The 13,577-nt window shown below is 32.9% G+C and overlaps 1 protein-coding gene and 1 long non-coding RNA gene across 5 annotated transcripts in view; one reads left to right on the top strand and one right to left on the bottom strand.

The window, feature by feature from the left end:
• Fak (protein tyrosine kinase 2 Fak) overlaps positions 1-13,577 on the bottom strand; it is a 153,842-nt gene that overhangs the window by 135,112 nt on the left and 5,153 nt on the right. Inside the window, exon 1 of one of the 4 annotated variants that reach the window (XM_089710764.1) lies at positions 7,050-7,220. The exons of 2 other annotated variants lie outside the window; for them this stretch is intronic. The gene's annotated coding sequence lies outside the window, so the exon portion shown is untranslated. Of the gene's footprint in view, positions 1-7,049; positions 7,221-13,577 lie in introns of those variants that run through there. One more of the 4 variants, XM_089710763.1, reaches the window with a different exon arrangement.
• LOC149477252 (uncharacterized) lies at positions 1,465-2,920 on the top strand. The gene is made up of 3 exons (XR_016317656.1): positions 1,465-1,965; positions 2,092-2,153; positions 2,228-2,920. It is a non-coding gene; the product is annotated as an uncharacterized LOC149477252 (long non-coding RNA).

The following is a 13,577-nucleotide window of genomic DNA, read 5'->3' as shown; positions in this document are numbered from 1 at the left end:
GTAATTGTGCTAAATTAACCTAAAAAACATAATACATACGAGACATAATAAATGCCATCGACAAAAAAGAACATTCTACGATTCCCGCGAATAAGCAAAAACAAAAGACGCACGCCGTGAAACAAACTAAACGGACGAAATTAAAAACATAGTCATAATTCATAGCGTCAAGTTGAACGTTATTTTAAGTCCGACTGCACAGAAATTGCATTTGCATAACCGTCTGATGAATGATTCATTCGAACAATCGTTCATAATATTCATTGTGCTGTGCTACGACATAAAACTGGACGGCATTAAATCTAAATATCAATACGATGTCGTTAAAAGTTAAATAAGTTTCATCATAGAAAGTCCCATATCGTGAAAGCAATTTATAAGCATCAATGACAAATTCAAATATTTGTTAATTCACTTATCAAATATCCTTATAACCATTTGCACTTTGCCAAAACATTAGGAGCTCGTAAATCTTCAGTAGCTTTTAGTTTAAAACAACAAATGTTCGTGGGGTACAAGGTTATTATAGAGGTATTTCTCAGAATATAACCGCAACCAAAAAACGACGACCCCGATCTAAGGTATCTAACTCAACAATTGTTTTGTTTTAATCCTATAATTAATAACCTTAAACGATACCAAAATCTTCTCTTGTACCTAAAAACTATTTAGATACACAATCAATACTAAATCAAGCATTCGCAATCAGTTTAAAGTCAACTAAAGTTTTCAGTTAACTAAACAGAGAGAGCGATTGCTTACGAATACGTTTCACAAATCATTATTTACATTTATAATTAACTCGGCTAGTTCATCTTGCTCGACTGTTATTGTAACGACTGAAGACAATAATCTATCACATGCTGATTCATTTAGTTCATAACTAATCCTGTCTGTGAAAACATATTTCTTTGTATGGTAGGTACTAGGTAGTAAGGTAGCTATGAATCAAATTTACTTTAAATTTTTAATTGAAGTGTTTTATCGTATTAGAATTCTACACTTAACAGACCGCTCGAAACGTATCTTCAAAATTAAATAATAACTATCAGTGCCTTAAACTTAAAAATTCATAATATAAACTACCCGTAACAATATTCTTATTCTTGTAATTAGTAGGATCCTTAATAAAATTCACTTCTTATTCCTCTAATTAGTAGACTACATTATTTCCCGCCATTTCAGCGTTTCCCGCGGAGAAAATAATAAACAAAAGACAAAAGTCACCTAATGTCATGTAATAAACGTCAGCTACCTGTACAATTAGCGTCGTGAATTAAAGTCTAGACGAGATTACTGGGGATTTAAAAATATACGGTATTTTAGCAGATACCTAGTCGACTCTGTTATACATTGCTGGGTAAAGATGGCTTATACTGGGTATTGTTTAAGGTGATGAATTAATTTTTCTAACATTTACGGCCCTTTTCAAACCTGCGTAATTTTTATATTATTTAAGTTGTCGTGATGAAAATTCTTGACAAGAAAGTTCAATAGTAACACAATACGTCTACCGTTTTAGAAACATGATTCCATGATATTTTCTCGATAGAAAAAAAATTCAAAGTTATCATTGTTATTTTTTTTTAATCTCTGGCATCTTCAAAATAACAAACGTAAAGTTACGACTTTTTGGATATTAACTATAAAATATACAACCTATACGTCTACCGTGTTAGAATTTTGAAATATGCGATGGTTTTGAAATAAACAAGAAATACTTGAAATTAGCGCGCGACCAGCCAATATAGCGAGAGCCGCCCTGTACCTTCCTACCCCGATCACTGCACGAGTCATTCCCGCTACGGCCGTCACACGGGGAACTTGTGTCGCTCGCGCAATCGTAAAAAAGGGTGACAACACGATAAGACAAAATGAGACAAATGCGGACAATAAAGAAAATAAGAAGAAGAAACATAAAGGTTGGAGGAAAAAGAATGCTTACAATTGGAACAAATTAATGAAGTAAGTTGGTTTTATTTTAAATTTGATGATAATTGTATTATAGACGATGTTTGATATGTACCCCTGTTTTAAGTACATAACGAATGTGTAAGATTTTTTCATTTATAGCATAAATAATCTGTTCAGAAATCCGGAATCCAGAAGGAAAATAAACCCACTGATTGTTCACAATGTGAATCCACTCCTTCGTAAGTACCTTTATTCAGTCAAAAATGTATGTTATCAAAGCTCTACTGGTTTTATCGCATGATTCCATTTTTAGCAAAAAGCAACAAAGTGCAAAGAAATAAAAAATCATGGTGAACTTAGTGGAAGTATGGCGGACATAATATGGAACAGGAGCTCATTGGAGTAGTATTATATTTAAAAAAAATACGAAATAATTTCAAGAATTACATTTCTTAGAAGGTGGTAGATAAGTATGTTGTATAAAGAATTTGATGTTGATATTTTATACTTACTACACCTGTGCGGGAAATTGCTTAGTAATAAAACAGGTTTATTTTCATATTTACATAGTAATGTGAGTTTTCATTTCGAAAAATTTTGTGTAAGTATATTAAATTGAGTTCCTGGGTGATCTGGAAACACAATTGGGCCCGGAAGATGGCGCTGCAGTCACTCCTCCTAATGACATGAACCGATTTGGATGAATATTTGTGTGCACATTTCATTGTTGTGGGATGATTGGTTGATTCGTTTTCACATTAGCTAATATTATGTATTTTTGTTGTAAACTTAATTTAATGTTTATAATACATTATTATTGGTATAAATAAGCCAGTGTTCGTCTCACATTGCTGTACCTGCCTACCTACCCTACCAGGGCCTAACTTTGTTCTGGCTATTTTATTTTGATTATTTGTAATGAATAATTACAATTATAATAGAGTGCAAAAAATAAATACATGCGTCAATATATTTTGTGTTTTTTTTAAAACAATTTTTTTATTTAAAAAATGTTGTGTGGTTTTATGAAACCACGGTAAAAGTGAAACTGTTCGAACGGTCCGAACACTGCTTTGTGTAGCGCATGACGCGTGTCGGTCGGCTGCCGAGTAGGTATACCTACTCGGCAGCCGCGATACACGCGACATGCGCTACACAGACCAAAAAGTTTGAGACGATGTAATAAAAGTTTCACTTTAAAAAATATCATTCCGACCGCGGCTTTGCCCGCGTGGAATTAGATTATATCGTGAATCCTGTCTTATCCCACAGAAGTGTTCAGTTCGGATAAAAAGTATCCTATGTGTAAATCCAGGCAATTAGCTATATTTTATCAAAATTGGTAATGTAGTTTTGACGTGATTAAGTAACAACTAACAAAAAAATATACAAATTAACATCCAAAGTTTCGCATCAGTTTTACTATATTAGTGATATCTTCCACTCTTGACTTTGACTGAGAAGAATTAGGGTTTATAACTTCTTTCAGAAATATTACCTTTCATTTCTGGGCATGACGTAATATCTACGTCAGCATCAAATTCTATCTAAATCCATTCAGTAGTCCGCGTTATTGAGTACCATTTCATTTTTTCAGAGTAACAATATTTTTTGTTATTTTAAAGATTATTTATAACCTGTATTATTTTGTAATAAAGTAAACATTACGAAATAATAACAATTATTAATAATGTCTAAGTAGTTGTTAAAAAGAAGATTATTTGTTTATAAGCAAGAAAATAAAACCAATAAATCAACAATTAAATATATGTATAAGAATATTATAACTGTATGACGACTCCATACATGTTTGTCCCGAGTCGGCCAGCGGCAGCGCGGCGAGTTTGCAAGAATGACTTCGCGCACACCCGCGTTCGCGATAGCGAGCTGTTAGACTCCGCCCGTCAAGCAGTGGATTTTTTTTTTGTGTATCGTCTTAAAAAGACAAATTTTGCGTTGGTACGTCGTCAAATGGCAACGTTATTTATAAAACAAACAGTTGCTGAAAATATCCCGTAGATATTTCAGATAAATAGACTCTGCTATACAAAGCTATTGTTTAAGACATACATGGTAAGATAGCTAAACCACGCATGAGCATATGACAAATAGTGGTAGATATTTTGCTAGCATTGGCATCGGTTTTAGAAAAAAGTTATCAAATTAAAATTTTGATAAGTAATTTAGGTACATAAGGCTAATATGACTATTTATATTGCTAATTTTCCAATAACCTAATTTTGATCGATATTGGGTTGAAATATCAAATGTCTATAATCGTATAACGATACAAACGAAGCCACGGTCTAAGGTTGTATAGGAATAAAATAGAAATAGTCCTATAATATCTAGAATTGCATTCCTAGCATGAGTAACAAGTATTCAAATGCGATCAGAATAATTTGTTGACTAAAATACACAGCCTGTATTAAAATGGGCATTCACGTTTCGAATCTATTACATTTATAACGTTAACTTTAGTTCTTGGAATGGTAAAATATAAAAACCTCACTAATATCCGAATATAATACGATTAAATGAAGTGTTCATTATGGATAAACACTAAGCAAACGCCGAAAATAAATTATAATGGCCGATTTCACTTTCTGGATAGGTACGTCTCGTTTAGTTAGTGTGAATTCAGTCAAACTATGTATGAATATATACTTAAGCCAAAAAGTATCAAATAGGCCATCAGAAATATTATGAGCAAGTCCTAATAATATACATCCCAAAGACTTTGAACGGAACGATTAGTGCATCTAAAACTTCTATACATATAGGAAACCTCACAATAATTCAAAATTAATTGGCCTACACATACCCAAAAAAGTTGACCTCAACAGTCGACACCACAAACAAAAACATGCACTAAATAATTGCTCCACATTCGATCGAAGCATTGTAATGACCTGGTTATTACATCGCAATCTCGTATTGTCTATATTTAGCGGAGCGAGTTCATATAACGCAAAATGTAGGTACCTATAAATTGTACTAACGCGCGAGATTATTTCAATAGGCCGAAAAAAAAAGCTTACAAAAAGAAAAAAAAGAATGCCACTAGCCAGGAACAATTGGAAACAAAAATTTAAAAAATAAAGAATATTAGCCAGAGACTAGAGACATCATTCTTCGAATATTTGATTTAAGAATGGCAAAGGACTTCGTTCATACAGCCTAAAATAAGAGAGGTGACGTGTACCTCTCATATTTTCTGTGTAATATTTTTTATTTCAACATCGGAATTTTATAATGTTGGAGATATAAAAGGGCCACTTTAAAAACAACATTTTTTATTTACATCACATTTCACGAATAAAATTTATAAGGACTATTGAATTAAAAATGGCAAAAATTTCGGAATATTTTTTTATTTATATTCAACTACATACTATAATATTGTACAACATATTAAACTTTAGAACTAGAATGCCTTAACGAAGCGGCGATAAAACGACATACGTTCACCCAAAAAGGGTCGATGTCCCTATTTAGTATTATGGATTACGATTAGTATTGACCCTTTACTTAGAGGCTCTTTAGTGGCTGACCTTCGGTATTTGTTTAGGAAAACACCGTAAAATACACACCAGTAAAAATAACACTGTATTAAGTCACTGGCCAGTAAGTCTATACCATAAACATACATAAAGAAAATAAAATCGAAAATCGAACATGCATTCTGCCACCTGATTCGAAATTCAAACTACAAATCCAGAGCATGTAGACAAAAAATAGCCTACTTTAACACAAGAGCGTAACAGACAATTAAGCCGTTAATGTTCTTCAGATATAATTATCGAAATACAATTATATAGTTAATCAAGTAATCATCCGATGAGATTGGTTTCTTCGAACTGTCATAAACCGGCCATCCTTCGTCAAGTAAGCAATTAATTAGAATAGATCTGTTTGGGTTTCGAGCCGTATGAATAATCAAATGGAGAGGCTGTACTTAGCCCACAGATAGACGTACACAAACCATCTTTTGTTATTGTGGAGTCATATGTTTTTCGTATGTAACTAACATTAGCATGGAGTTTTCCTTCTACTTAATATATGTGTTATTCATTATCCTACTAATATTATAAATGCGAAAGTTTATGAGGTTTGATGTTTATTTGCTACTCTTTCATGATAAAACTTCTGGACAGATTTGGGTGAAATTTCACAGAAATATAAGTTATAATTCAGAATGAAAATCAGCTATGAAATTATGTATTTGAATTTGCCCTCGGGTTCGGCCACAGGTAAAACCACGTCACAGCTAGAGATAAAATATCTTTTAAAAAAAATTTAACTATGAGCTTTTTTCTTTCTTTAAGTGAATCTACGTTCCAGCGGTCTATAAAAGGATTTTCGTTGAAAGTAAATTAGGAGAAATGTTTTCTCTAATAAATGGGATTGTTCACAACATTTGGTTTTATGGTGGATCGTTTGAATAGAAGGGCAAAGCGAAATAAAAAGGGTCCGTTTAATTTTTATTTACTTTTGCTTAGTACGGCGGATCTTTGCTGATGTTTTCATGAATTTCGAGGGGGTATTTAAATATTGTTTCGTGTCAATAAGGAAGTAATCAGGACGCTTCCTAAAGCGAAATAATCGTTTGTTTTCAACGCCTCCCTTTTATATTTTTGTAATTATTAATTAGAAAATAAGTTGATTAAGATAAAGATACAGTTCGATGCATCAGGCAAATCCTAACTGGTGTTCACTTCCATTTTCAGATATAGGTTTTATATAATATTAAGTAGTATGCTTAGGTATTAAGTGTATGTCTGTTTAGAACAATTTAATTATGATAAATATTGTTTATCAATTATATTTTTAAACAACGCAGCCGCGTTTTGTTTATGAAGTTTTGATTTACTTTTTTTCAAATAAATGGAACTTACGAGGAATAAAATAGTTCTATTTTAATAGAATGTACTCTGAGTTCCAAGTAGTTACTGTAAAATATATTTCCTTAACTGAATCCAAAACATTTAACACTAAAATCCTCCATAAAGCGACGGCAGTATCTGTCCATTGTTTTCCTTATTATTAAACAAACAATTTACCTCACGGGAAGACACATTCAACACTCAAAACAAGTGGAAATATAAGCCACAAACACATAAACCATTCAATACCTACATAAACACTCCTCACATTATCACATCACATACAAAACAACACCACAACTCCTTTTATAAAACACGTCAACGAAAGCTACCGCTACGGTCGCATGTTTTTAAATAAATAAATGACATCGACACACGTGCATCGTAGCCGGCGTCCGGCGCGGCACTGCGGCTTCCAGGCTGCCGCGTGGAACCCAACCCCCACCAAAACCCTTACGACCTAACTCCCTTTGGCACTAAATAAATTTGAACCCTGGGGTAGAGGCATAAGGTCTATAATTGTATAGTGGGGAGACGGTACGCCAATCGATGCTCCTGGTCAGATCTATCCGCCTCCGCTTCTGTCCTCACAACCATGTTAAATTCGCAAATTCCACCCACCAACGCGCACATTGTACAACATAAATATTTTATCGTGTTCATTATAACGTAATTATCTTTCTTCCGACGTTAGTGTAAAGCGAGACAATTATCAATGAGCTGGCTATCTAAAAATAATAACAAAAGAGTTTATCGTCCCTGATATTTTATAATGTGGTATAAAACATCTAAGTAGGTATAGTATGTGTAGACGTAGGTACATAATTCTATCTTCGATACAAATCTATATTCATGTCTTGATCAAAAGCTGTTTCTTCTAAACCAAAACATCCAACAGATGTTAGATGTAAGATTATTTTCCAAACATAACCGTGCTTTATTTACTTCAGATTATTATAAATTAATTTACTGGGATTGCTTTTACACGTTAATATGAACTTCGTTATTTTCCAGTATGATTGCTTGAATCAGATTATAACATCAAAGAGACATTCAAAATTAGGATATTATAGGCTGGATGGTCATGATATCTTCTTTTCTTCATGCTTGATTGAAAAATGTTGAATCTCTTGTCTATATTCTTATTATGTTTGATTTAAAAGTTTGTATTTCTTCCACATCATTTCGTCAAATGTGCATAATATAAATGCCGTTACGTTCACTGAATGATTTTAAATCGATCGGCCACAAAACACTCGCTTCCAATTTCGTACACTCCCGACAACTGTACCGTACAATAATTACGTATGCGATTCATAAACGTATTCTATATGCAATTTTGATGGAAAAAATGCGCCAAAATTGCCAAATTAATTGCAATGCGATCTTAAACAGCAATTCGTATGCCGAATCGAATTGGCCGTTGATAAAAAATCACCCGCCTATATTTCAAATAATTCGATAATGTTTTTATGTAACGTACATGCTTAACGGGAGCTATACGGTAGTATATTTAACTTCGTTCACGTTTTTTGCCCATTCAATAACATGTTTTAAAGAACAATTTCGAACCTACTTCGAAACTTGCAGAAATTGAACCAAAAAGAAGTGAAGTAAACACTTGATTCTTTATATAAATATGTTAATATAATGTTTTTAGTACAAGAAGATGTGAAGAATAATTTCTTGCCCAAATAAACTTTCAGGTTTAAGTAAAACAGTGTCATACACGACACAGTAAGGACTGGAGTACCTATTTTTAAAGATTTATCTTAAGAAGGACATTGCGTATCCGCTCTCTAAAGGAATAACCAAATATCAGGATACATTTATCCTCAGCAAATATGCACTCTGGACTCAGCAAACACAAATAAAAGGCTCCCGATTGCAACAACAGTCAAAGACTTTGTTTCCAAAGCATTCCAGTCCCATTTGTCTATGGCTGAAAGCATTGAATTACCTCAGAGTAAAAGCCGAACGTAATTGTACTAAAAGCGTTAATTTTTAAAACGTGTACTCGTACAGTGACATTCGATAGTGTGGATATATTGGCAATATTTCACCGGTACAAGTGCATATGCCCCAGAAAGCTATGGCAATAAGATTAAAAATGGTTCCTATCCATATAGGGTCTGGAGCTAATTTCACGTCTGTTTCACTGATCGATTTTACTCTACGTGCAAGGTTGTTTTTTGTCTTGAATACGGGACTTTTAGCGCACTAGACATATAAACGACTATCAACTTTACTTTAAGTGATATAAATATATCATCATTCACTTTGTTCGTATTATGTGGCTACAAAATAATGATTGGTCAAATTATTTCTTGAGGAGTTCAATAATTTGAAATATCGTGACTAAAAACGGGTTTTAAAACGATTATTAATTTATCCCTTTTTGTGATAACTTCCTCAATTTAAAATTTCTCATAATTTCGATTAATTATATCAATTATGAATACATATCTTTACGATTTGGCACGCCACGAATTCGGTAACTATCCCAAGGCAGGCCACTTGCGTCTTTTTCCCTATAATAAATAACTCTCCAACATGACATAAACAGTAATTAAAGCATTGCGTACAAATTTATAACCATTATTAAAGTACCTCCTACTTACACTATGTCGAGATAATCGCGTGCTACGCCGCGAGGCATAATTATCTAACGTCCGTTCACCTCAACCTCCAGTGGGCTAATGAATGTCATATCTTAAATCTGGAATTATTTTAAATTGAATCGACGCAGTTGAGGGTAATTTGGGATTCCGTGAAAATTAACAGTTCTTTATAAATTTATTATTTCGTTTTTAAAATAAATGGTATAAAACAGAATTACGTATTGTATGCACATATAAATCGTTGCTGTTTCATCGTATACAATATTTACAATAACCTAATGCTAAGGTTTAAATTATTTACGTTTCCCGTACAAAAGAAATCGTTTTATATGTGAAAGTTCAGATTTTGCATTGAATGTGGTTATGTCAATCCCTTTTCCACCGGACAAAGACATGTGCCACAGACAATTTAGTTTGGGTTGAAATATGACCTTTAAATAAGTAAAATGTGTACCTTCCGTATAACCTATACACTCCTATACATAGCTTACTTTTTAAATGATTAAACAAAAATAGAATAATTATGGACATGCAGAAATACAGTCATTTAATTTCACATACTTGATTATTATTTTTATTTTAAAAACATCTTTCAAACAGATAATGATTATGTACTTATATGTATTGAAACTACTGATATTGCTGCCAAATTGTAAACTAAAATTCATTAATTCATTCAAACACAATACCAATAACAGAAAAAAAAAATTATAATTCACGACATTAAAACTGAGATAGAGCTGATTGACTGGCCTTTTCTGAGGCCACTTCATAGTATAAATGCAAAACTATCAGAAACAGAGTTCGAGATGAGAGTCGAAACTCAATACGGTTCGGATTACACTCCAAGTTCCGAAGATATCCGAGATGGCACTCATTACATTCGATACCTGTTTAATTACGTATGTACTATGTATAGATTAATATTTGAACTCGATTGGCATTATTTATTTTCTACGATTACATTTTCATAGTTTTAACAGTTAACACTATTTTAAAGTCAATATCATTTTAGACGCGTTTTAATATTCGTCGTATTATATATTTTTATGTACACAGAATACGCAATAATTTCTTCTCTATAGGAACTTAGATGATCATTGTTTGTTCTTAAATAAAAGGGAAATAATACAATGTATCATTATTCTAAATTAGTCACCCAATATCGAGTACTTCCTCATAACCCAAACAAAAGGTGTCAACAATAAAAGCTTCAAACGATTAAATGAAAATATTAATAGACCGTAAACGTTAAGTGGGCGGCATCTTCACACGTCATCTCCAATTTCGTGAACAAAAATTAAATCCATCCTCATTAAGGACACTTCCTTTGAGGGACATTTATTTCGAGTCCACAACAATGCAGTGACAAAATATATTTCGTTTCCCGCCATAATTCAATTCAGGGAACGCATTAACCGCAATCGTATTTTAATTCTGTTTGGATTGGAATGGTGTTCATCGCGATTCGCACAAAGCGAAGCTGTTTGCGATGCCTGTACATTCGTTTTGCGCTGATTGACTGGCCTTTTCTGAGGATAACAGCGAATATTTATTTGTTTGGTCTAGGATTGAGATTTTACGTTTTGTTTTACATCCTTACTTTTCATGAGGTTTGTAGATTTATGTGCAGTGTTGTCTATTACATTCAATGCCTACATAATTTGTTTTCCTTTGATTTTATTATAATCCAAAAATCCTTCCTTTATGTTTCTCATAATTATTAAATCGCTACTTAAACGTACACTTCTGATAGCGAAACATTACAATTTATAGAAACACTTGAAACTGCGATGGTCAATCCATTGTTACCAGAATTTACCCAATAGTCCTCTTTCCCATCATTGCCATCGTGATATTCCTTTCATCCAAACTAGTTCTAATCCCATAATCCAGTGTAAACAAATCTTTAATCCTCACTAAAAGAGCGTTACGCCCAACGCACAGTGGCGTGGGAACCGAGCGAACCACACAAAGGCTTTACGGTTCCAATCCGTTTGTAATGCTGTTTGCTAGTTACCAAAGCTACAATAGAATGATAAAAACATAAAAACTGAAGTGGCTTCACCTGCTTCTAAATCAACAAATATATCCGTACAAAAATATCATCCATCGGAGGCTATCATTTCATTATGGAAGGTTAAAAATACACTCCCTATCTCCAGACTACTTAGAGTCGATATTTCTCCGTAGACATTGCTTAAAAAAATTGCCATCAGAAACCCCTCTACATTTTAAGAGTCCTCTATGGTATGTATATGGAAGTGGGCTTTCTGTAAAAATAAAAACTGCTGTGTTTGCAAACAGCTTACCATTTTCTACTTCAACATTTCGACGATTAAGATAACAGGTTATTGTCGTTGTGATAACAATCGGCGTTTTTGCAAGATACTGATTAGATAATAGGGGAATTAATGCGACACTCATAGATGTCCTAATAACAATTATTGTGCAAATGTAAGTTTAGAGAACTGAACATATTATTTACTGAAATTGATATTTATTATTTTATGGCATTCAAATGCTTTATAAATATAAATTTATAAAGAATAGAAAAAATTCGATCACGAATGGCGCGAAAGGATGCGGGTTCGAGTCCCGCCTCGTGATCGAATTTTTTCTATTCTTTATAAATTTATATTTATAAAGCATTTGAATGCCATAAAATAATAAATATCAATTTCAACAAAAAAGGTCGTGCTCCATCGTTACAATATTGTATTCACTGAAAAGTGTTTCATATTGGTTGAGATGGTTGTTAATCATCCCAATAGATGGCGCGCGGTGTGTCCCTAAGACACATAAAACTGAAAGAATAGAATAAATTCGATTGCTCTGGCGGGTCACGAGTGGCTGAATTGGTCAGGCATCCGCCCCGGAATGGCGCGAAAGGATGCGGGTTCGAGTCCCGCCTCGTGATCGAATTTTTTCTATTCTTTATAAATTTATATATTATTTACTGCTTGTTTTGGAATATGAAGTATAGAATAGTGTTTCCTACATATAGAAGAGTGTGCCGAGCACACGAGTCAGAAGTAAAACTGCTTTGGAAAGATTCAAATATACCAAAATCGTCGCCTAACTCCATGACGTGACGGTATTGCCATGACGCGATCTTGAAATTTTACTCTCAACGCGCCTAAAGAAGTTTCACTTCAAACACTTTGCCATCTATGCAAATGTACACCTACATTACGTACAGAATAGCCAAAATAAAATATAGCATCTATGAGTCCTCCTTCATCACTACAATTAATATCAATTTCATTAGCATCAGTTATAGACTAAACGATGTTGCTATCAGATTATACATTACTAACAATACCGCCGAGATTCAAAGCCAACCGTTAATTCCCACGACACGGTAACACTTGTAATATCAATAATTACAGTTTCAAATCTAATTATTGATCGTGAGAATTGAGTATTTGAATAAAAAAAAAATATTGATTTTTTTTATGTATTTTGAAACATTATTATTAATAATATTGATATTTAATACAAATAACTTCAAAAAAATTTTTTTCCGTTAATTATAAGCAATTAAAAATTGATGAAATTTTAATTAGAATCACGTGACTACAAACGCGCCATGACTGGTCACCACAGTTGTGACGTCATAATGTTATAGCTATGTATTAACTGCAGTACATAGCGTTTACGGCTATTACACGTGACTAGACAATAATACCTATTGAAAGTTTATTGCTAAAATACGATTTGTTAGTTGGTTCCGAATTAGTTAGTTAGTTACGAAAAAAATAAGAATCATCAAGAATAGATGTTGATATATTTATGATCACCGATTTTTGTCAGGAGTTGCCTTTGTAGTATTCGTACATAATGGTACAAAACGATAACTTTTGAGGTTCGCCATTTTTAATATAAATTTAAGTAATATAATTAACAATCAATATATTTAATATGTAATTTAATAATGACAACAAAATTAAATAGATCAAAACACTGTATTAACACGCTTTTATTAGCTTCACCTGTATGTTTGTATGTAACAGAATCCTTTCGAAGTTTCGACTCGATTTTGACCCACTTAAAACCGACGGATTTTGTTCAAATTTTGAACACTTATCAAGGTCCGATGACAATACAATAATATCATAAATTTATCCTGATAAGGATCGCCAGAATCAGCTTA

Source organism: Colias philodice, chromosome 25 (assembly GCF_061535455.1).
Source record: "Colias philodice isolate Cphi_HAF_F1 chromosome 25, ilColPhil1 Martin Lab GWU primary, whole genome shotgun sequence".
NCBI lineage: Eukaryota > Metazoa > Arthropoda > Insecta > Lepidoptera > Pieridae > Colias > Colias philodice.
The sequence above is the reverse complement of the archived record's forward strand: the minus strand, read 5'-3'. Positions and strand labels throughout refer to the sequence as shown.